General features: G+C 40.8%; 1 protein-coding gene and 1 long non-coding RNA gene across 4 annotated transcripts in view; one reads left to right on the top strand and one right to left on the bottom strand.

Annotated features, from left to right (window-relative positions):
- Window positions 1-25,181, bottom strand: part of BLACAT1 (BLACAT1 overlapping LEMD1 locus) — a 123,197-nt gene that overhangs the window by 52,064 nt on the left and 45,952 nt on the right. The window lies entirely within an intron of this gene.
- On the top strand, window positions 11,331-17,297 carry LOC144588672 (uncharacterized). The gene is made up of 2 exons (XR_013544326.1): window positions 11,331-11,416; window positions 12,693-17,297. It is a non-coding gene; the product is annotated as an uncharacterized LOC144588672 (long non-coding RNA).

The following is a 25,181-nucleotide window of genomic DNA, read 5'->3' as shown; positions in this document are numbered from 1 at the left end:
AAATGACTGGCAATAGAGCTTCTTCCCCTGACACCGTCTTGGACTAAGTTCCTAAACAGAGCGTGGAAAAAAAACATGTTTGAATTATCTTTTTTGGGGGGGAGGTCATTGTTGGGCTTGAGGACTGAAGGTTTTCATCTTTTAAACTGCCCTGTGTAGTGCTTGCACTAATGGGACAGGATATAAAACTGAACAAACACACAAACTCCTACAGTAGAAGGCATGCTTGCTAGCCAGAAATTCTGAGAGCTACAATCCAAAAAAGTAAGCTTTCCATGCTCATGTTAGGTGGATTCTGGGACTCATAGTCCAAAAAGTAACTATTCCAGGTTGTGCCAGCCCACACCCAGAGCTGGAATAAGTACCTTCCCTCCATTAATGCAACATCTTATTGCTTCTGCTAGAATTTTAATTGTTGAAGAGTGGGGAGCTGTAGGAAAGGTGTACGAGAGAAATGCAGGTTTGTATCTTACCAAATTCTTCCATGATGTATTTGCATGCAAAATACCTTACATAAATTATAAGATATGTTAAGTCACCTTTTAATTAAAATCCAAATAAATCAATGGCCTTCCTGACAACCTCTGGTTAAAGTAACTAATAACCATTGATAATAAGTGAAAACCCAAACAATCTTAAGTTGGGCATTCACCCCTCAGTGTAAATTAGATGCGTCTCACCTAGTCTGAAACAGCAGGGGACCTGGGCCACTATGTGCTAATTTTTATTCATTTTAATCAGGCATGCTTTACAAAGGTGCTGCTACACTTGGAGTGCCTGCTGAAAGTGTTACTACTACAGCGCTTTGGCAAGAAGTGCAGAATTCCACACTTTTCAAACTCTTTGTTTCATAATAAACTAGTCACAAGTCTTAAATATAACTTCCCCCAAGATTAAGCTGGGGGGGGGGGAATCAAACAACAAATGTTCACTTATTTGCTGCTTACATGAAGCCAAGATCACACCTTGGGCATACAAGCATTTCCATCAAGTTCTGCCCTCCACCACTGTAGTTCATCTATTGGATTGGTTTACTGGTGGTGTCCACTACGCCATTTTATGCACATGATTTTGTTCTGTAGATGGGGCTAACACAGCAGCCATAACAAAGAGTCTTGTGAGCATTGAAGATTTAAATCTTCTTGTATCACAAGACTGCTGTCTTGGTAATTGGTACAATCCTGTGTTGATTTAAATTGTTGTCAGCCCCATTGACATCAATAGGATTTCTTCTCACTGCTGACAAACAAAAGATTCTGCTGTGACTGTGACTGGCTCAAGACTATCCAGTGGATTTTACAGAATGCAGTAGTGGAAGTTTCAATCTAGATCTTGTTAGTCCAGCACTCTCACCACTAAACCACTGTGTCCCTTAGTTCAGAGGTCCCCAACCCCCGGTCCGTGGCCTGGTGCCGGTCCATGGCTTGAGCCAGACCGGGCCACCAAGACAGTCCTCCCGCCCCACGCCCTGCATTCACTCACCCCTGCACAGCCCGTTTGCGCCTGCATGTGCGCTCCAGCACGCCCGTGCAAGCGCTGCGTGGCCATTTGCACATGTGCATGAGCACACACGTGCAAATGGTGGTGTGGGACTTGCACGGATGCACTCATGTAAGAAAGAGTGTGTGTTTGTCCACGCATGTGCACGAGCGCGGTGGGGCCCACCTTCCCCAGCCGGTCTGCAGACCGAAAAAGGTTGGGGACTGTTGCCTTAGTTGCTTCAACCCAACCATAATCTGATGGATAGCTTGGTGGTTTAGGTAATCTGAGAGTTCAGTTCCCCACCATGCCTTCTTAACAGGGGCTGGACTTGATGATCCGTAGGGTACTTTCCAGCCCTGCAGTTCTAAGTCTGGCTTAACATGGCTGCCCAGTCCCTAATTTCAACATTTCACTTCTCCGTGATTTTACTATTTACACTCCTGTCCACCAACCATGTGAATGCATCAGATCTTGGGAAAATTACTTTGTTGGACTTCAGCCTCAGAATTCCCATTTTGCCTCAGGGAAGACTACTTTAAAGTGACAGATGACTCTGCTCTTTTGTTTTGGTTTTGTCCAGTTAAAAATAATGTGGATGCTCCTGCAGATATATATACTACGTGACCGTGAGCATAAATGTATCGGTACAGCAGAGGTATGGAAAGAATTGGTATAACTGAGGTTCTTTTGGCAGATTTATTTATTTATTTATTTATTTATTTATTTATTTACTTACTTACTTACTTACTTACTTACTTACTTACTTACTTACTTACTTACTTACTTACTTACTTACTTACTTACTTACTTACTTATTTAACTTATATGCCGCCCACATTACCCGAAGGTCTCTGGGTGGCTTACAGCATTTAAAACACAATAAAAAGGCAAAATAAAAGGGCAAAATAATTAAAATGCAATTAAAATGTTATTTTTATTTTAAAATGCAATTAAGATGATATTAAACCCTAAGTCAGGGGTGGGCAATTAATTTCTCTAGGGGGCCACATGAAAAATCTGAACTGTGTTCAGGGGCCGAAGCAACTTTACTTAAAAATAGGCCCCCATTAGAAGGGTAGTACAATAAGCCCCCAATTTGTGAATAGTAATAGGCCCCCATTGGGTGAAGCCCTGCGGTGAATGAACTACAAAGCTGACAAAGTTAACTCTCTAAACTTTTTAAGGACTGAAGCGATGACCGGCGGGCTGGACAGGAGCAGCTTGCAGGCCGGGCCGTATGTGGCCCGCGGGCCGCACTTTGCCCAGGTCTGCCCTAAGTGATGCACCAACCGTTCTGGAAATTACTGTTTGTACCACTGTTGTTGCTCATCTACTTCTCAAAATCAACAGCAGTTTCTTTGCTGTAGCCACACCATCTCTGGTTTTCTACATATAAAATACGTTGTCATGTTTCCTGTCAGCTCAAGCAGCAACACCAGCAACAGAAGGAACAGAGCCAGCCTATCAGGATGCTCTTGTATCTTTTAGCACTCCTTTGTCTCTTAGGCATTTCATCTCCTGCAGCAGTGGCTGTAATTAAATCTAGGCTGTTGAGTTAGGAAATGCAATACCAGATGATACAACCAGTGGGGAATTCACCTAGATCTGCGGGAACAGCACAAAAGAGCCCTGATGAGTAATGGACTCAAATACAGAGAATGACAACAATGAGCTCCTAAAGAGTTTAAGCTCCTTAAAAAGTGGGGGTCGGGGTGAGGGAGGAAAGACGAGGGGAGTCAGAGGCTGCTTCACACAAATCTTTGTGGAAGGAATCCATCCCCTTTTGATGAGTGCTCTAAGCAACCAACTGGTGGGCTGTCTGGAGCAGACCACCTACACAATGGAATCAAGGTATTGGCACTAAATAGGGATGTTGGTTCCCCAAGAAACATAAATGCTGTATTTGATGTTTCCATTGTCACGGTGGCTTGGGAGCAGGATATTACTCAGAGATCAAGGAAATGGTCACTCACATTACTTGCTGATGCCAGAGAGGCAGTTTTATCAGATTTTTATCTTATTCTTTCTCCTCAGTGTTCAGGGAAGCACATATTCCTTACCCAACCCATTTATTCTCATGAAGTACAGTAGTTTGTGAGGCAATGACTGGCCCAAGGCCACTCAGTGAATCCAACAGCCCAGTAACTATATAATACTTCTCTTTTCAGCAATGAAGGACTTCTCATATCCATTTGTTACTGTAAAGTAGGTCTGAGGCACTGCTCCTGATGCCCTCAAGCATCAAGCCATTAACCACTAAAGCAAAGTGCAGCCTCCAGGCATAGTTGGACTACAGCTCCTATAATCCTTATCCTGCACAATTAGTGAGGAACACTGAAAGTCATGGTATAACAAGATCTGGAGGGCCACACTTTATTCACTCCTGTTTTTCTGACTGTCTAGCCTAAATCATAGTGCATCCACTCAGAGCTTGAAAAGTTCCTTTTTAATGGCTATTAGTTGCAGCCTAAAGATAAATAACTCACTTTTGCATCTCAAAAATAATTAAAACAGTTCCTTGTCATTGATTAAGAAAGGAGTTTAAAGGTTGATTTCATTCACTTCCAAACACCTTGTAAATGGAAAGAAGCAGTGGTTTTAATTTATGTTACAATCTAGCCAGTGATGGCTGAATATGGGTAGGGAAGCCAAAAGCACCTTTTAGCTCTCCCAGTCCTTTATTAGTCAAATTATTTTGGCTACTGTTGATATTTTAAGACTATATCTCAAAAAACCCCAACTAATAGCTCTAAAAGAAGACACAGACTAATTTAGGGTTTTGAGATACCTGCCATAAATAAAGAGTGAAAGAGTTTGAATGCCATTTGGCTTTCCATTTTACTTTGGCCTATTTCAGATTATGATTCAACTTTCTTGGGTTCAGGTATTCTCTTGTTCTATAAGGTTCACCACACAGAGGAGAAAATATACACAATTATAGGCTATGTCATAAACTGCTGGCAGAAATACAGGGACGATGAAATACAGGAAAATGGTCTCAAGAAGAGAACCCAGCAAAAAAGCTGGTTAATACATTTACTTCTGAAGTGGTAAAATCTGCAAATTATTGTTTTACTACCTGATTTTCATACAGAGAGCTATGTGCCTAAAACGTCTCTTCTGCAAAAATCCCTACAATTACTACATCATAATATCTTCACTGCTACATTAATCTTGATATAAGGGCTATTTTCAATGCTTGAGTCACAGTCGTGTCAGAAGGGTATCTTATAACTACCATGTCTGCCAAGCTACAATAACAGGGAAATATAATTTGACTAATATATGGTTGGGAGAGCTGAGAATCTGTGACTTCTGTTTCACCCACCTTAGTTCAACTACTGGCTAATAGAGATGGGCACAAAGTGCTTCCTGCTGTGCCATCTTAAGTCATGGACACAGCACCATCCCACCTCCTTATTTGAATGGGTGGCTGCTGGAGGAGGTGGAGGAAGGAAGCAGATGCTCCTGCTGCAACTGGACAGTCATGTGAAGAGCAGGAGAAAAGCAGTGCATGCCAACTGGCAAGTGGGGAAGCTGGCTGAGGGATGAGAGAAGGGAATGTGAAGCACCTGTGGTGCCATACCGATGACTTGCAAATACATGGCACGAAAGTAGTATTTCCTCACATTACCACCACAGGGGCAAATTCAGTGGCAGTAGGGGAACCCTGTCCCCAGTAGTTTTGTGGTAATGCAGTCTTCCAATAACTGGATATTTTCATCCCATGGGGAACCTTCTGAATTTGTGTCATGCTTACCGTACCTATTGCTGCATCTAAGTCATGCTTTGAAGCTGCCTAGATGAGGAGCTTTTAAGCAGAACCACCCAGGCCTTAAGAGGAACCATGGCTTACTATAAAATTGATAAACAAATGAGCGAGCATCACGAGGAATATTTGAACCCAAAATTCACTTTGAATAATTTACCTGTTCTCAAGGTGATAAGCAATAAAAGTTTCAGAATGGCACACACCAAGGGTTTTGGTCCTTTCTGAGGCAGGGCTTTGCAGCGAATCACTCTTTTAACAAATTACTTGGGTAGTTTACATTTTGCAATAATGAGCTGGAACAACTTTACTTTTTTGCCTATAATGGCAATGGTTGTAATTCACTATCACTCCATTCTCAGTGGGAACAGGTATCTGTTAGTCTTTACGGATGGAGTGAGGAGTGTCTGGCCTGAGCAATGAGAGGGGGAAGGAAGAAGGTTTGTTTTGTGCTGCTGCCTTGCCAGTCTCTCTTTCCCTCTCTCCCTCTCTCTGCGAATGAGGTGTTGAGCAGGGAGCAAGGATCAGACAGGAGGACAAGACAAGAGGGAATGAGAGTATGCAATTCAGCAATTAACAGCAAAACCAGCTGGAGAAGACAAAGAGAGGGAGGAGGGAAGGGATGTGATCTAGGGAAAGAGTGACAAGGAGTGGGGGGAGATGTTGCAGACAGTCCTGGTGAAACAGACTCCTTGTCAGCCTCTGTGAGCTACTTTCATTTGCAAGCTCACCAGGCCCTTTCCCCAGCATGATGTGGAAGCACTTCTGTGGTTTTGTTTTGTTTTGTTTTTAGAAATAAAAGGAGCCATGTGGTCAAAGCAAAATAAAATACAAATGCAATAGGCAATACCTTTATAGACAACTTTTAAATCATCATACAATATGCAAGCTTTTGTGGATCAAACAAAAGCTCATGAATTGTATGAGACCCTATTGCATTTGGTTTTTTAGGTTTCTGCATTTCCTTCTTCTGTTGTCCACCTCCGTTCCCTTCTTTTCCATCTCCTGGATTCCAAAGCAAACCAAAGAAAGGATATTCCCCAGCCCTTGATCCCTGAATACCCAGTCTGAGGGACAGAGCTACAGTCAGTCCTATCATGCACAATGTAAGCAGTAAGTCAGACTCCCACTGAATTCAATGAATTTAAGATGTTAATGTTATTAATATAGTATTTGCAGTGTTTATTGCTAGAGATGTGGGTGAGGCCTGAGAGATTTTCTTGAGGGAACTAGAGAATGTTGTCCTGCAGTGGTGATGTGGGAATGTAAACAGTACATGCTAATAATGAGCCACAAGACAAACTACAATAAGGATAACAAAATGGTCTGATTCCTGAACAAATAATGCTCAGGCATCTTGCTGTTATTGTCATCATGATGAGTAAGTAATGAACAACATAATTTAAATTTTTGTTATTAGGAAGTGATCGTTGGAATCTTACTCTTTTAGGGGTAGCTTTTGGTCTGAGGAGGAATGTGCTCAGACACACATGTAAATACCCCACATTAATATTTGCTTTATCTGCAAATATACAAGTGTAGCATAGAAAGAGAGAACATAGCCCTCATAACAGGGCAGCAGAGTCACTATCCCCCACATAAGAACCTCAAAAGGGGGGGGTGGGGTGGAGGAGAGATCCTTGTACCTCAAGATGGTTCCAGAGTTCACAGCTTGACCCATTCTACCTCTGACTTTCAGTCACAATTGCTCAGTCCAGACCTCAAATGGGAAAGTGGAAAGCAGAACCCAGAACCACTGCAAAAGCTTCTGTAGTCCTATTATTTTGCAAAACACTTGGTACTCATTATTCATTAACACTATTTGGTACTTAAATATATGTGTGTACTGCCAGTTCTATCCCTCAGTGTGTTGTCATTGTCAAATGGGGATTCATACCCGGGTGTTTTACCCTATCCACTGCAGCATGATGGGTTTCCTTGGTACTTAAATACCACTAGCATTATTTTTAGTAACATATTACTTTTTGTTTTTTCCTTGACAATCACAAATATACAAAAAGATGCTTAAAATGCCCCAGATATTGGCGGAATGACCCCTAAAACAATACTTCAGAGTAATAATTTAATAATAGACTTTACACCAAAAGTGTCATATCTACAGCCATTATCTTCACTCAAAATAAGCTGCTGCCCCTCCTTAAATCAGAAAGTAATGTGTTAACCAAAGGCTAAGCCATGTTCTAGATATGATAACAAAAACCAGCCCAAGACAAAGAACAATTTTCTCATTCCATGCAGAAAAACTGGCAGCTTGAATCTTTCCTCAACTTTGTCAATCCCTGGATCAATTCTAACACTCCTGGAGGCAGACGGCTAATGTAGAGGAAAGAGACACACAGCCCACTCTTCAGAATTGCACTCTGCCTTCTAGTATCCCCTGCCTGGAGATACAAACCCATTCTGCTTAGTGGTCATGCCAACCCTGCTATCACCACAGCACAGGGAAACAGGTTCTAATCTTCTTCCAGTACATACGCAGTGCATGTTCCATTCAATGCTAACCACCTGTTCAGCAATAGACCACATAGATTACGCACCATGGTTTTCTTGGGTAGAATTCATTGTTCATTTATTTATTTCCAGACTGTTTTTCCACTAATGATGCCCCAAGCTTACAACATATAATAATGACTTAAAATATACAAAGACTATAGAAATAATTATAAATGGCCATTATATTAATATTAATGCAATAACATATTAATAAAATATCAAACAATACCATATTTGATAAAATACATATAAAGTAACTTAGTTCTACAATTTAAATTAAGCAAGAGAGAGAGAGTAAATGCAAGGCTGACAGATTACTGTTTTGCATACAAACATAGGACTTACCAGAGTCTACACATTTTCGGCACAAAACCACACCTCTCACAAGTGGCAGCCTTCCCCTCAAGCTCTCACTGTAGTCTCCTTTCTCTGTCTCTTCCCTATGTCGCCCTTGGGCCAGGAAAGTTGCCAGTCTTCCTTCAAAACCTTGTGTTTATTCATAACTCATATTACTCAATCTCTCTCAAACTTGGTAGGCTGAGGTGGGTGCAAGCCAGGTGGAAAAATGCTCATCCCTTTGAAGCGACTTTGGGTATAGCATAGTTTTTAACTCCCCACCAACTGGCCAGTAACAGTCATTTGCTGGTCCCTTGTATTTCCAGCAATGTAATAGTTTGAGGTTTCAGCTGTAATCCAAAGGCAACACTGGGCCATCCTATATGTTGTCTCTAAAACAGGCGATCACAGCCCAGTGTTTAGGAACATAAGGAAGGAAGGGAACACCTGGAGAGTGAGGAATACTGCCTTTCAATGCTGTCCAAAGAAGGACCACTTAAACTGTTAGATTGCCACTTAATCCTCAGTAATTTTGACTTATAAGGAGAGAGCAATGGAAGAAGCCAAGTTGTAAGTGATGCTTCAGTGATCTGAATGCAACTGCAAGATGGGGGAAGACAGAAGATTAGAGGGAGAGGATTAAAAAAAAAATAGAAGGGGGATTTAAAAAGAAAGAACCAGATGGAGAAATTCAAAGTGGTGCAACTGATATCTTGTCACCATGCAGGTTTTACCTGCCTTGTCTCCCTGGAGCCAGTTTGCAAAGGAATCATAGATACTCCATCTGCCCATTACAACTTTGATTTAACACTTCCTGCTGCACCAGGGGCACATTTGTTCTCCCTTAGAGTGTATCTACACTATGTAGTTATAGCAGTATTGTAACACTTTAACTGCCATGGCTACAGCCTACAAAATCCTGAGATTTGTAGTTGGCTATGTAGTTAAAATTCTTTGCTGTGGTTCAGAGGACAACAGTAGAACCCTCGGGACAAGAATTCAAAGTACATCAGCAAATCACAAATTCCTGGATTCATTAGGGTGTGGTAAAAGTGGCATCAAACTGAGGTAACCGTGTAGTGTAGATACAAACACTGCTTTTTTAAATCTGTGTCAATGGGGCACACATCAACAGAAATTTATCAAAATAAAAGGCATGAGAGTGTCTTCCCATAGCAAGCTAAATAGGACTAAATAGAGAAAATTCATGGAAAAACACAGCTGTATTACATATCCGAACTTGTGTATTTTAATTTTTATTATAGTTGAGGATCTCTTCTGCCTGCTCTTTCATTTAGAAGGAATTGAGAAGGAATACTTTTCATGGCATTCATTTCTAATAGAGAAAGAGAAAACGAGGGAGGTTTTTTCTGCCTCGCAATTATCCAGCAACTTATTTTGCAAAGATGGACAGAACAAAGGAAACAATAACCCTTGTGCTGCCACCTCCAATCCAGAATTCTCTTCCAGATTTATTTTTTGACAAATGATAACAGAAATTGTTCAGGTTGTGCTGTATCAGGAAAGAAATAGGAGGAACGGATGTAAGAAGGTACATAACAATAAACCTTTTTTATGCAAGGCGAGTTTTTGTGCCGCTTTTCAGACAATTTAATGCATTCAATGAGCCTCAAACAATGCATACATCATTTAGCATTAGCTAATCATATTTTCAATGTTAGTGCACCACAACAGAAATCTCCTCCCCCCATGTCCGTGGTATAAGGTGAAGGGATGAAAAGAGCCTTCACATTATTTTTCTTCATTCCAGCTCCCATCAGCTTTGATATTTTGGACTAAACCCACAGCACCCTTGCTTATTGCTCTTGATTTCTGGGGCTCATGGGAGCTGTAGTCCCAGGCACCAGGCTGAGGAAGGTTGCTGTGCAATACAATAGCTTACACTGCTAAACATAAGCACAACTGGGATTTCCAAAGACATGGAATCTCCCAGGAACAGAGGTTGTAGATGTTGCAGATTTTCGAATTTCAGGTTGAATTCCTCTAGCTATGAAGCAGAAGTGCAGGAATTTATAGAGCAGAATAGCTTCAGGTTCCCCAGATTACTCCATCTATTTTCCTCATTAACGGACACTGTCTCAAGCATTCACACTGAGACATTTGTAAGAGAAAGAATAAAAGGTTTCATTACTTAAATCGAACAGATCAAACAGCAAACTGACAAACATTACTGCTTTCAACAACAGACCTCAACAGACACACAGAGGGGGCAATTGACCAGATGGGCGGGATATAAATACAATAAATAAATAAATAAATAAAATAAACTCACAGCTTTTAACGAAGTAAAGAGGCTCTGAGTAGAGAGGCAGGGCTTTCTTTGAACTTAGAGGCAGGAGGAAACTATTAATTAGTGCTGGATAGATTGACTGTCACTCCAGCCCAGAAAAGTCCTTTCCAACCACATCTATTAGAGGCAGCATGCAAGGCTGGAAAAAATCTTAACAGAACAATGGGAATCATTTTGAGTCTATTGCTGTATCCATGGTCATTTGGATGGTTCACAGAGGTACATTCATGTCAGGCCTTTGTCAGATATATGGCTCTGTTTTCAGGTTCATGGAATATGTGTGTTCTTTATCTGAAAAGAACTTGTTGTATATAGAATTTTTATTAACCAACTTTTTAAAATTAACTTTTTAAAATTTCTCTCTTCTATGCCTTGGTTCTATCATCAATCTAATCAGAAGAAGACTGAGAACTGACAGGACAGCTGTGAGGAAAGCAGGAAAGATCTTGAAGAGTAACAATGTTATTGCTAGACAGGTCATCTATACCAGTGGTCCCCAACCTTGGGCCTCCAGATGTTCTTGGACTACAGCTCCCAGAAGCCTTCACCACCACCTCTGCTAGCCAGGATTTCTGGGAGTTGAAGTCCAAAAACATCTGGGGGCCCAAGGTTGGGGACCACTGATCTATACTATAGAATTCCCAGCTCCTACGTATCGATGTGAAAGCTGGACAGTGAAGAAACCTGACCAAAGAAAGAGAGATTCAGAATATATCACTGCATACTAGAGCCAGAGTGGTATAGTCAGTAGAGTGGTGGACTAGGGCTCAGGAAACCTGGATTCAAAGCAACTCCCATTCCCCATGAACCAGGCCATTTTGTGATTCATTTCAGGGTACTTCAGGGAAACTTGACTGTCTAGAATGAAACAAAATGGCGAACTATTATTAGCTGGCTGAACAGCACTTTCCTGGATGACCTGCTTTCGGGGACTATAACTCAGATGTCTGAAATCCAATCTTTGCCAAACTTGTGTTGGGAGGAGAGTCAGCTGAAATTTCACAGTGAGTTTGGCATCTCTAACTCACATGGGGGCCTGCTCCCAGAAGTCCCAAATCACATGAATCATATAAAATTCAACATTCTGTTCAGAAAGTTTGTGAAAATTCATGGTTCATTAATAGCAATGAACCATGAACCATCAGGAACTGTCATTTTCCCAGTCTATGCCCATCTCTAATAAGGATGTGTCTCTGGACACCAAGGGACCCCTACTATGGTATTCCTAACTACTATGTATGTATGTGAAAGTTTGGCAGCGAGGAAAGCTGGCAGGAAAAAGATCAGTTCATTTGATATGATAGTGTTGATACAGATACCAGAGACTGCCAAAAAGATATACAAGTGGGCACTAGAGCAAATCAAGCCAAAACGCTTCCTAGAAGCAAAAAAAAGGAGCAAACTGAGGCCAATGTACTTTGTCTACATCATGAGAAGACCAGATGCCCTGGAAAAGTTGAAGGTAGTAGGAAAGATCTACCATGAGATGGATTGATTCAATAAAGGAAGCTATAGTTTTGTGTTTCCAAGACCTCTGCAGGGCTGTTACAGGACAGGATTTTTGAGGTCACTAGTCCATGTGGTTGCCATCAGTCAGTAGTGATTTGATGGCACATAACAAAAATAATAGAGAGAAGGAAGTTAAAGAGGGCCTATTTTGGTTGCATTTAACACAGTGTGTACAGGACATTCTGGGACACATACAGCTTCCTTCAGATGACAGTTGCAACTTCTTCCCTGGGGCTACAGAGGATCTGAGCCTTCTACCTTGCTTTTGGATTACCCACATCCCTCCCTTCTGAGTAAGTCCAGCTATAGACAAGCTTGTTTGTTTGTTGCTGCCTTCCCTTTTCTTTACATATGAACATCTGCCTGTGGCTTCACATTTGACACAAAAGCCAGCAAATTACTGCAGAACACAACACTGCTATAGGAATCTACCAGTCAGCACCAGACAAATCAAGCATCTGCTCAAACAGGAAAAAAACAGGGGAAAGAGGCGCCCTCTGATCCTGAGGCAATTGGCTGTGAAAGCATAGAAAGTGCACTAAATCAGTGTCTTCCAATGTGGGGACACTACAGTGGGGGCTCCAGATATTTTAGACTACTACTCCCATCATCTACCACACTGGCCATGCTGAGTAGGGCTAGTGGGAGCTGTCATGCAAAAGATGAGAAGGACACCAAGTTTAGGAGGCAGTAAGAGCTCTTCCAGAGTGTGTTCACTGCTCACGTTAGCCCAACGTGGAAACGTTACTCTCTTTTTTTTATCAATTCCAGGAACTCTCTCAGCCAGAATGACCAGTGAAGGATCTCCTCAACCTGAGTTTGGAATCCACAAAGTAGCTTTTCCATACTCTGAAAACTGCACACACCTATAGTCAAATAACCTACTTAGAACAACACTTGCACTCAACTTAGTGCTTGGTCAGTGCAACAGATGGAAACATTGCTTGGTCATAGCATGAACCACTTAAGGGTTACGAGAAGAAAAGGAAATGCTCCCATGCAAACCTCTGAAAATGAAATAGATTTGTATGTTAGGATTGGAACTACATGTTTGCAATAAACAGGAGAAAGTGTATTTGCTGTAGGCTGGTTACAAACAAGCACAATCGCACTTGTAACACATACGCAAGTTGCAACGCTTTTCTCTTTGTTTTAATCCAATGTGCACACTGTCACTGTGGGTGGATCAGGGGCCAGATACCTACAGCGTAGGAATGTCATGCCCTGCTCTCTGCCAATTTCTTTTTTTTAAGGGTATTTATGTGCATCTTTGGAAGGTGATTTGAATTACAAGTTAAAGAGACAAAGTCTGCAGGTGGGCATGGAAGTGCAAAGGGGGAAAAATATTGAAGGCATAACAGCAGTTGAGGGAGGAGCAAAGGTGGTTGGCAAAAGGGGACAGAAGGGAAGGGGGCAGGTAGACAGCTGATGGGAGAAAAGGGTCGGTTCCGTATGAAATAATCACTGCAGCGTATCGGTAAAAAACAGAGCAGTAAAGAATCACATCAGATGCCAATTCGAACCCCAGTAGAGCATGATGCTATGACAGAAGTCATTGCAGCAATCTGATATTTCTCAAGTGTGTAGTTTTGGCCTTACGCATTTCCAAAAGTTAGACTGCTGTTGGAGACAGGGATCCTGGAGTAAGTGAACTACACTGTTATGGGGAGCCAGGACAACATTTTAGGGCATTTACTTTACTGTTGTTTCTGTTTTTACAAAATTACAAAAATAGTGAGATTTTGATTCCCCATTGTGATATAAAACTGGTTCATCTCCCTGAAAAGTGATCCAGTCTAGTCTAATGATTTCTAGAAGAAACACAAAATGAAACCAAAACAAAAACAAAAAAAAAGATGTTGTGGCACTTTAAAGACTAAATGCTGTACAGTATTTTAATGTATGATATCGGGGAGCATCCTCCACTTCTTCAGATGTATGAGTTAGTTTAATGAATCATATAGAAAGCATTCACCATAATCTTGAACTGTAGTCTTAAATGTTGTGTGCATATTTACTATTAACCCCTTTTAAGGAATGTTTTCAGCAGGGAGAAAATTAAGGCAAAGAGAAGACAAGAATGTTGACAGAAACTTGCAGCTCCATCTCCTGCGAAACTCCCAGAGGATTCCATCCATCTGCTGACATTCCACTGACACTAGCTAGAGAAAAATAATTAGCCATGGCAGCTGCTGGAATGTTGGATTAAAATAATCCTGAGTGGGTTTCATTTTGCTTCATTTCACTTGCTTTGAAATTCACCAACCGACCTCCCTCCTCTTCCTAGTTTAACACATACCCCAGGCAATTGCCCCAGAGTATGGAAAGCCTCTTTGAGTTTTCTTCTGTGTCTGCGCACAAAGACAGCAAAGCAAAGGGAAAGTATGTTTATTTTGTCACCGTTCTCATAGAAACAGTTGTGCAAGTGGGTGGGAAATCTGTGTCAGCGATGGAAGGGGATGGAGATCATGCATGGCACATAAACCATGCATGTTTGCACATTATCTAGTCATGTTTACTCGGCAGTTAGCCCCCTCAATTCCATGTGGTTTGGTTTCCTCTTAAGTGGAGGTTTACTTATTGGTGTTTTGGACTACAAAGCCCAGGATACCCGAAGCAGCTGGGAGTTGTACTCCAAAACACCACAGATCCGTACATTGCATTTCCTAGGTAAGTGTGCATGAACTTGTAGCCTTGCAGCACGATCTTATACATATCTATCAAAAAGGATACTACACTGACTTCAAGCAAGCTTATACAGTGGTACCTTGCAAAATGACGAATCCACATGACGATGAGGTTTTGTGATCGCTATAGCGATTCACAAAACAGTGATTCCAATGGGCGATTTTCGCTGGATGATGTTTGGGTCCTTGCTTCGCAAACCATTTATCGCAAGACGACGATTTTAACACTGATTGGCGCTTTGCAAAATGTGTGTTTTCGGGACCGATGCTTCACAGGACAGCCATTTTAACAGCTGATTGGCACTTTGCAAAATGGCTTCCCTATGGCAATCTTTGCAAAACGATGATTTTTCCCCATTGGAACGCACTGAACAGGTTTCAATGCATTCCAATGGGGAAACGGTTTTCGCAAGATGATGTTTTCACTAAACATCGATTTCTGTGGAACAGATTATCATCATCATGCAGGGCACCACTGTATCAGAGTTTGCCCACAAAGGACGGCAACCTTAACCAGACATTGTAATGTATTGTTTTGTAGGCAACTTTTCTTTCCAGCTGTCTGCAAGGGAGCTAACGAAGTTTGATACAAATGCAAAACAAAACAATGAATGAGTATAAAACAGCAGAAAATCAATCCATGCAATTAGACAGCCTTCCCTAACTTGGTGCCCACCAGATATGTTAGACAATAACTCCCATCACCTTCTGCCAGAATAGGCATGATGGAAGAAAGAATTCAATAAAAGGCCTATAACAGAACACATTGATCAGGTCCAAAGGCCCAAGCACAACAAAGCAAAACAATCTGAACACCACACCAGAATATCTCATAGGTTTGGGAAATAATAATTCCCAGTGGATAACAGTTCCATGCAATTAAAGTGACCTCTTCCTGTGCAATAGCACTAGAGCTGCTTTGTAGATGTTTCCTGACTCATGGTTCTTGGGGATCTATGTAGTCCTTTGTTACCCAATATCACAGACAGATTGTGAGAAGGACAAAGGGATGCTATTCCCGACCACCACCAAATGTTGGGGTGAAACACACAAACACATTCCATGAGCTCCTCCTGTCCTACCTATAGATAGTAAACTGGCAGAGATGTGGGAACAAACTGCATAAAAAGGAAAACTATTCTTGCCTTAAAGAATCACAACACAGATTATTCAGTACATCAGCACCAGTCTATATACACAAGAGGAAGAGATTTTTTCGCTACTGTCTAGGGAAGGGGAAGAGAATATTAAGGTTACTTATACCTCCAAGGACCTTTGAAGTTGAAGACCAACGGGTAATACAAGGTGCAGTTGCTATAGTAACTGAAATTGAAAGATGTAGTCTCTCTGATTTTCATGATTATAGTTCTGCTCCTTGCTTCCTAAAACTGAACTTAGGCAAAGTTGAAGACAATTTATGTATTTCTCGTTTTTCTCAAGAGAAGACTGATTCCCACAACCAAGAACCAAGAACATAGGTTGAGTGTAGATCTCAAGAAGTAGAGGAATCACAAAAGTGCAAAAATAACAATCCTGCTGTGTAGGCAGGAATGCTTTTAAACTTTTAGGTCTTGAGATTCTGTTTGCATTTTATTTTTAGCGCAGAGGGCTTGATTCCCATGAGATCTGCCTCTCAGACTTTTTCAGCCACATGTCCCCTTTTGATATTTGAGAAACCCCCATTCCTCTCTCTCTCTCTCCTTACCATCAGCTCGCCCCCTTTTAAAAAAAAATATGATGTTGCAATTTAAAATGTAAAATGAACACATAAACTTAGCAAAATATTTGTGCAGTTTTTCTGCACAAATATTAAGAATGCCACAAAAAGTAAGAATGAAATTTACCTTAAGAACTAGCAGGAAAAAGCTAATGGAATGTGAAGCATGATGCTGCATCTTACAGTCTTGGAGCCCCTTTTGGTATTCCTCATGCCCTGCTGGTGGGAGGGGGAAGAGAGACACACACTCCAACCTGGTAATCAGTGGTGCTGAGAAGTCTAAAAATTCTGTGAAGTCATTTTAGTGGATCTCTCCTGGAAAGAAGTCTTTTAATTTGAAATTGGTTGAGTTTCCTTTTTTTTCTTTAGCATCTTTATTCTCTTTCTTTTGTTTTCTGACTTGATACCCCCTCCAGCTTTGAGCTCGATTGCACCAAATGTTTTGGCCATTATTTGAATTGTTTCAAAATTTTCAATTCACATGACGCACGGCTAACATTGATTCATTTGCCTCAGCAATCAGTTTATTTCCTCCTTGCTGGGAGGGTGTACCAATGATGTACTGCTTATTTCTTATCATTTCAGCATGTGTGAATGTTGCTGTCAATTTATTTCCTTTGCAAAAGGCTGAGGTTTTTGGGGGGCTGTTGCCACTTAATGGCCACTGCACTTGTACCCTTTAAAAACATTTTTTAAAAGGATATCAGTAAATTGCTAATAGCAGCCACCACCACTGCCACAAACATTGCTCAGAAGGAGACAGTCTTCCTCCCTTCCATTGGGAGAAAGAGAGCTTAAGCCAAGAAAGGGACCTTTCCTGCGTTGAATTGCAAAGTAAGGGTTGTTGTATGAATGTCTCTTCTCTCTCTCTCTCTCTTTTTTTTTTATAAAAACCATTCTCTTCACAATACATTGCAAGTCTTTTAAAACCCACTTCCTCCTCCCAACTCTGTACAAAAGGGAAAAGAAAAATGAAAGTCAAGAACCTAGCCTAGATGCCCTCAAAAGTGGATTGGACAGATTTCTGGAGGAAAAGTCCATTGCAGCTTACAAGCCATTATGGAGATGTATAATCTCCAGGCTTAAAAGGAAGGAACCTCAAAATGCCAGATGCACGGGAGGGGTATCAGGAGACAGGTATCTAGTTGTCTTGTGTGCTCCCAGAGGCATGCGTTCTTAACCAAGAGTGAGATAAATAAGGAAAAAGGAGAAAGTGAGCAAAGGAGGAAAGGGAATAGGGGAGGAGGAGAGAACGATCATACTGCTTTACTGATATATCACCTTTGGTAATTAAAAAACAAAAAAAGGACAAAGGGGGACCTGATTGCCCCAAGAAACAGTAGAGAAATTTAATCAATAGAAAATTAAAGAGTAGCGTAAAATGCTCTAATGGTTCAAACAGAAGGAAATTAATCAACACAGTTCTAAACAATGTAAACAGTCCAACCAATATATATATACCACCTGGGGAAAAATGTATCAGTATAAGAAAGGGATGAAAAGAATTGGTGTAAACCAGGGTTCTTTTCTTTTAGCCTTTTGTTTCTGTCCATGGAGTTTTCTTGGCAAAGATACTGGAGTGGCTTGCCAATTCCCACTCCAGGTGGATCGTATTTAGTCAGAACTCTCCACTGTGACCTGTCTGTCTTGGGTGTCCCTGCACGGCATAGCCCATAGCTTCTCTGAATTACTCAAGGGGGACAGTGGAAGACAGGAGGGCCTGGCTTGCTCTGGTCCATGGGGTCACGAAGAATCGGACATGACTTAACAACAAAACAGTAAGAGTTCTTTTCTGATGTGTGATTAATGCTTTACTTCCCCACTTCGGATTCCAATGTAGAGCTGAAGTGGCTATTTGCAACTACTTCAAATTTGCCAGTTTTGTCATTAAAATTTAGAATGAGAATTTTGAATTTTTATTTTTCTCCCCTGAAATGTGTGCTTAATGGAAATTCAGATGCAAAGTATTCGCTGCGAATATGAACCTTTTTGCATCTCTTGACTGTATTTGTTGGACTGTAGCCTGAAGTTTCATAGGCTCTCAAATGCCAACTGCAAAGGCATATTGAATGTGTGACCTTATATCAGAAGATCTTTGCATCTGTTTTGTTAATTTCCAAAATAGAAACAGTATATCAATAAGTGCAACATCTTTTCAATATATTTTCATAGTAAAATACCATTGCAGAGGTGGAATTCAGCCAGATAATGGCTGCTCCAGCCTCCAGAAAATGGCAACAAGGATCCAGCAAGTGAAGCTTGTGGCACAACTCTCCTACTCTGGAAGAAAGTGGCTCATGGGCCAAACAGGAGAGCTCACTGAGTTTAGAGAAATGGCTTGCTCCAGTCTACAAACTGATATTTGGAAGGCTACATCTGCCTATAGGATAGATGCCTGATGGGGAGAGGTTAGCTCATGAATCCTAGTCCTCCCTGCCATGTCCTCCAGAGGGAAGCGCAGGTGAACAAATGGGAGGATGAAGTTCTATAACCAACCTTCTAGGTGGTGCACTCCGGAGAAGAGGTGGGGACCATGTAGCTCTCCAGATGTTGCACTGTAACTCCCATCAGCCCCAGCTATCATAGCCAATGATGAAGAATGGAGTTGCTAGTGAGCTACAACTAGAAGGTCATGTGCTTGCCACAGCTGGCCTAGAGAGAAAAGAGGATGAGTTTAGCATGTGGGCAGAAGTATCTACACATGTATGTGGGGCAGGGGTTGTTCAGAATTCATCTGGCTTAGGGTTTCGTCTCCCTCTCCTGTTCTTTTCACACCTCTGCTGCACAGCAAAGGGAGAGGTTGCTGTTTATTGCCTGAGCTCCTCTCTGCAACAGTGGCTGATCAGCTCTACTTTTTAAAAAGCCTGGTTAATGCATAGTGTGGTGTGGGCCTAAGTCTAAGTTGTGACATTTATCCTAAGAAAATGTAAGAAGAGCTAAGCTACACCTGCCAAGCTGGACCTAGAGGCTCCGTCCTCTTTCCTCCCTTGTAAGAGATCTAGTTGCCAGTGATACTGAGATGAGATACTTATGAAGTAAGTGCAGAGGGAATTTTTAAGAACAAGTAACGGCAAACATGTCTTCTATGTTGTGTTATGCTACAAAACCAGCAAGAAATCTCATGTCACTTAAAGACTAATAAGCTGTATTTGATCTACTATTTCCTGGTCTGTAGTCCAATTCTCCAGAAGCATGGAGTTTAGCCTTAATACACAGACACTTATATACACAGACGGTGAGAAGGGAAATGTGCAGTGTTACAGAACTACACCACTGTTATTTATGTTCTCCTCCTCACCAAGACTGTACAAGTGTCTGTCTACTGAGATTGGACTCCAAATATTTTCATAAATAGGCTACAGGCCATGAAGACACATGCTAAATAAAATGTTAGTCTGTAAAGTGCCACAAGACTCTTAGCTGTTTTCACTGCATCTGTCTTTTCTGATATGTCTGGTGCATCTCAGAGCAAGGGTGCTCACAGAAAACATGCCAAGGCATTTCAGGCATCTTTCAAAAGAAAAGTGCATTTACGGCCAAGCTTGTGACAGTGTCTGGGATGAATCTACCACGACCCACTCAAATGAAGAGGCATTACATCTTGGGTTGGACCAGGCTTTGAAAAAGCTACATTTTCAGACTATAACTCACAGAAACCTCTGCCCAGTGAGTGGGGATTCTGAGAGTTACAATAAATTTTTCAGGCTCTGGGTTAGTCACTGCTCTTCCTTCCCTTCTTAGGTTGAGAAAGAAGAAAGGAATCTGGGAAAGTTCTCCGTATTAAAACAAACCTTTCCTCATACTAATTTTCAACTCCACCAATAAATTATCATCATTATATGTATTTGCGAAGGCTTTCACAGCCGGAATCTAATGGTTGTTGTGGGTTTTTCGGGCTCTTTGGCCGTGTTCTGAAGGTTGTTCTTCCTAACATTTCGCCAGTCTCTGCGGCCGGCATCTTCAGAGGACAGGAGTATCCTCTGAAGATGCCAGCCACAGAGACTGGTAAAATGGTAGGAAGAACAACCTTCAGAACATGGCCAAAGAGCCCAAAAAACCCACAACAACTATCGCCATTATCATCATTAATGCAAAGAAATGTGTACAAAGGGGGCAAAGCAGTGCCAGAGAAGTGAGAGAAGAGTCCCCTTGCTGCTGGACTGAACACTTCCATAGTACAGAAAAAGAAAAGAAGAAGAAGACACAGTTTTGCACAAAATCTCTTATGTTTTAATTCATGTACAGTATATAGACAATTATTTATATCAATGAATACAGTGTGGGGAAGATGGATAGACTAGGTATCCTGTATGCCTATTTGGTCTGTTATCCATATGGTATCTGTTGACTGAATATTTGTCAAAGAGAATCACATCCTCAAGAGAAATATCTCTCTGCTATGTGCAATAGGTGGGTAGCAACTGTCTGCTCTGGGCAGTTTCAAGGACCCTGCTCTCATATGATGTTATGGCATCCTTAAACTAGAGTTGGGTAAAACAGCCCTTTAGATAAAGAGAGTTCTCATCTGTAAAGAAAGGCACACGGCTACCGTCCATATTACATATCAGACATTTTAAAATGAGCCCCGTATATGAGTCGTTCAGTGTCGGATTACATAGCAAAGAACGTCACAAGCTACCAGAGGCATTAGAAGTGTATTTCTCTTCCCACAACATATTCACAGGTTCCATATGGGTTATTATTCTGAACATCACATTTCATCTCATAGACCAACAGTTTCCAACCTTGGTTCCCCAGATGTTCTTGGGCTATGACTTCTAGAAATCCTGGCCGACACAGCTAGTGGTGAAGGCTTCTGGGAAATTTCATCCAAGAACATCTAGGGACCTGAGATTGGGAACCACTGCCATAGATGATCACTAATAAGACCCTACAGCACATTGACTGAAATCCAGCAATAAGTTGCAACTACAGTAGGCCCATTGACTCATTGGGGATTTAATGAGTTAACACCTATGTAAGTTTCATTTATTCAATGGGTCTGTTCTGATTGTGATTTACTACTAGATTTCAGCTAGAGTACATGGCAGTTATAGTAACAGTAGATGCTCCCTCTGAGGGAGCCATGTTAGTCTGTCTTAGTATAACGACAGGACAAAGGGGGAAAAAGAAGGAAAGGAGGAGGGGCTTTAAAGACTAACAGTGTGAGATTTTATGGATCAAAATCTGTTTTTTTTTCACACACAGCAAGTGGATTTTGATCCACAAAAGGCCTTTAGTCTTTGAAGTGCCACAACATTTTGTCCTTGGTTTGTTTGTTTTTCTAGCTCCCCCCTTTTCCCTTCAATTTTTACAACATTTGAGGGAAGGATAGCATATCCCACAAGAGAAACATACCTTTCAGAGAAAAGAATTCTCTGCTGGGTGTGACAAGTGGGTAATAACTGCACACTTACGTTCCTTAAGACATATCATGTAGAAAATCCTATTTATGTTCAGGTCTTCCAACATCTCACAGAAATCTTGCCATTTGAGAGACCTCAGCAAAGGGTGTGGCATCTTTACCTTTGGAACCAATTAAAGGTAAAGGTTTCCCTTGACATTTAGTCCAGTTGTGTCTGACTCTAGGGGGTGGTGCTCATCCCCATTTCCAAGCCGTAGAGCCAGCGTTTGTCCGAAGACAGTTTCCATTGTCACGTGGCCAGTGCGACTTAGGCACAGAACGCTGTTACCTTCCCACCGAGGTGGTACCTATTTATCTACTCAAATTTGCATGCTTTCTAACTGCTAGGTTGGCGGGAGCTGGGACAAAGTGATGGGAGCTCACTCCGTTGCATGGATTCGATCTTATGACTGCTAGTCTTCTGACCCTGCATCACAGAGGCTTCTGCGGTTTAATCCGCAGCACCACCACGTCCCTTGGAACCAATTACTTGTGTGCAAATTGCATACAATCTGCTATATAAACCTTGCTCACCTTAGTGCCCATTACACATGGCAGTTTTTCTTATCCACTCAAATCTTTTTATCAGACCATGCATGAGTTTTAGTTCATTTTATAAATGCTATAAACATTTACAATGGCACTAGCCTATAAGAAATGTTACCTGCACATTTGCTAAAATTTTTGGCTCTTACAATAGATCTGCCCTTTGCCTCTTCAAAAATATGAGATGCTACCCTTAAAATCAAATCCTGTCATAAGAATAGTATGGAAATTTAGTATTGGCTCCTTAGATACAATAACTTGTATGAAATTTCACCATCTCTGAGTAGTTCCAGAACTACTTAGTTACTTCAACAGAAAACATCCAGATCTACCATTAATAAGAAAAAGATGTTGGGGTTCCATCTCAGCTCAAAGACCTGTGGAGTTATTAAGGTAATGTATCCTTCCAATGTGAAATAACCAGCTACAACTGCTCCTTTAGGTATTCAAGGGACTTCAGCTACATTATTTTAGTAGTATCAAGAAGACAGGATATGCTACTGCCATTGTGGAACATGATCTAAAAATGTGTTAAGAAAAGAGGCCATGAATTTCCATCTCATATGCATTGAGGGATGTCATTCTAGACCACATCTAGCACTGCTGGTCATACAGAAGATAGTATTTCTTCTATGCTATGTTCTCTACAAAAAAGAGATTTGGCAATGCAGGTGGAGAAGCAACGCAGACCATTTTGCATTTCAGCAGTGGATCGTTTCTAGCATCAGCAAAGCCCCTTTCCATTTTTATGAATCTGAACACAGTTCTTTCTGTGTGGTGTCTAGGCTCTTATTGCTAATCTGTACACCTACGTAGATGACAGAGGATCCATAGACTTGCTTTTGAGCAAAAAGAACAATTCCTCCAAGTTTAATTTCCTCTGTATCACACAACTCCACATCAGATTCCTACAGCCCAACAGTGGCTGAGTAACCAGTACTCCCCATACCATTGAGCAATATACTTTTCCTGATTCAGGAGGTGTGTCAAGGCTGCCTGCAGTCTGTAGCAGCTAGCAGTTTTTCCATATCAGAAAAATATTAAGACAGAAACAAAGGGAGTGCAGACATGTTCCCAGCAGGACTCTGTCTGCATCAAGACTATGTGTCTCCCCAGCTAGCTTGCTTTCCAGATTCCATCACTCGACAGAGTGGAAGAATGAGGGTGATTTCTCTACCTTGGTTCCGCTGAAGCCAGCTGAGAACAAGAGGATAACCTAAAAGGCCACCTCTGTCTTTTGTTGCTTGAAAAACTTACAGGTGATCTGGAAACAAGAACAAAGTATGTAAAAGGGAAAAGATCCTCTCCAACCTATATTCCTGTCTCACAATCATAGATGCTAGTAATCCACCTTCACATCAGGAGTTGAGCCCTGATGCAGACTGAGATTCTACAGATCTTTCATCTTATGCTATCTAGCTCTCTGTTTTGCTCTCCCTCCATGACCATCAATGCTCTTTATCCCCCTCTTCCCTTTCCCTTTGTCCTTCTCAGCTAAAGCATCCAGTAAAGAAAAATAATTATTCACCTCATGAGCTTTCATGTTAAGAATGTCTGTCTGTATTGCTGGAACATGAATCGCTCTTTAAAACTCTTTAATCTCTTCTCTTTGCACCAGCAGATGTCTTTGGCCACAGGAACACACACGAAATGATAACAATAACAAAACAAGATTTTCCCTTCCTGAAAATACTTAATTGTCCATGTTTATTTGCCTGTTGATTAGGTTTAATGAAAACTTTTTCTTTCTTTCTTTCTTTCTTTCTTTCTTTCTTTCTTTCTTTCTTTCTTTCTTTCTTTCTTTCTTTCTTTCTTTCTTTCTTTCTTTCTTTCTTTCTTTCTTTCTTTCTTTCTTTCTTTCTTTCTTTCTTTCTTTCTTTCTTTCTTTTCAGATTGCCATACTGCAGTTTTAGTTTTTAGAACAATATTAGATTTTATAACTGACCAATCTGCTCTCTGTCTTTTCTATTGCTATTACAAAAATGCTCAATTTTAAAATAAAGCCAAACTACTGCTTTTTAATGCTCTAGTCACACTCCTAAACAGACATTTAATCACAAACCATGTGGGCTTCCCTTCTGCCTGCAGGGATATGTAACTGCAACTGATTAAAGAACTTTATATATGATCACTCATACATATAGACAGCCATAAGTATTGCTTGGGTGTTACATATGGCATCAGAAAACACAAAGGTGCATATTTATAAACACAGATGGCAGCTGACAACAATAACCAAGAACTTGCAGCTGTTGGGCTGATTCTATGAACACTCCTCAATCTGACGTAAAGGGCATTAATTTCAAATAACTTCCAAGAATATACATATTATGAGAATAAACAGTATATGTTGACCATCTACCTGTATACAAAAATGAGACATGATTATAAATTCATTTCTGTAGTTACCTTGTTCATGAGAGCAGAATATTAATCATGCATATACATGAGATATATTTATTTACCTGCTTGTCTGTTTATAGATATTAGATTATAAACTGTATGTACATAAAGATATGTATTGGACACAACAATAAAAAGTCAAAAATTTATTACAACAAAGGGTTTACATTCATTTTAGCAGTCCATGAATAAGCTGACACTCAACTGTTATTATCTGTAATGGACAAGACACACATCTAGACAACAATAAATATCTACTATTTGGTATGTTTCAATCTATCCACCTATCTTATTTATAAGCAAATTTTCCCATCTGCCTAGACAATTTTGTCTTACATTTAAATGAAATCCAGATTAAGCTTGAAAGGCTAAAATGAAATATCATTTATAGTGTGTGCATATATCTAGCCTTCTCCTGCAGACTTTTTAAACAGGGGTTATGTTTAGAATCCCATATAGAGGCAGCTACTTATCTTCATAAGCACTTATGGGGACTTTTCTTA

This window comes from Pogona vitticeps, chromosome 4 (assembly GCF_051106095.1).
Source record: "Pogona vitticeps strain Pit_001003342236 chromosome 4, PviZW2.1, whole genome shotgun sequence".
Classification (NCBI taxonomy): Eukaryota; Metazoa; Chordata; class Lepidosauria; order Squamata; family Agamidae; genus Pogona; species Pogona vitticeps.
This window is presented reverse-complemented; position numbering and strand designations above follow the sequence as displayed.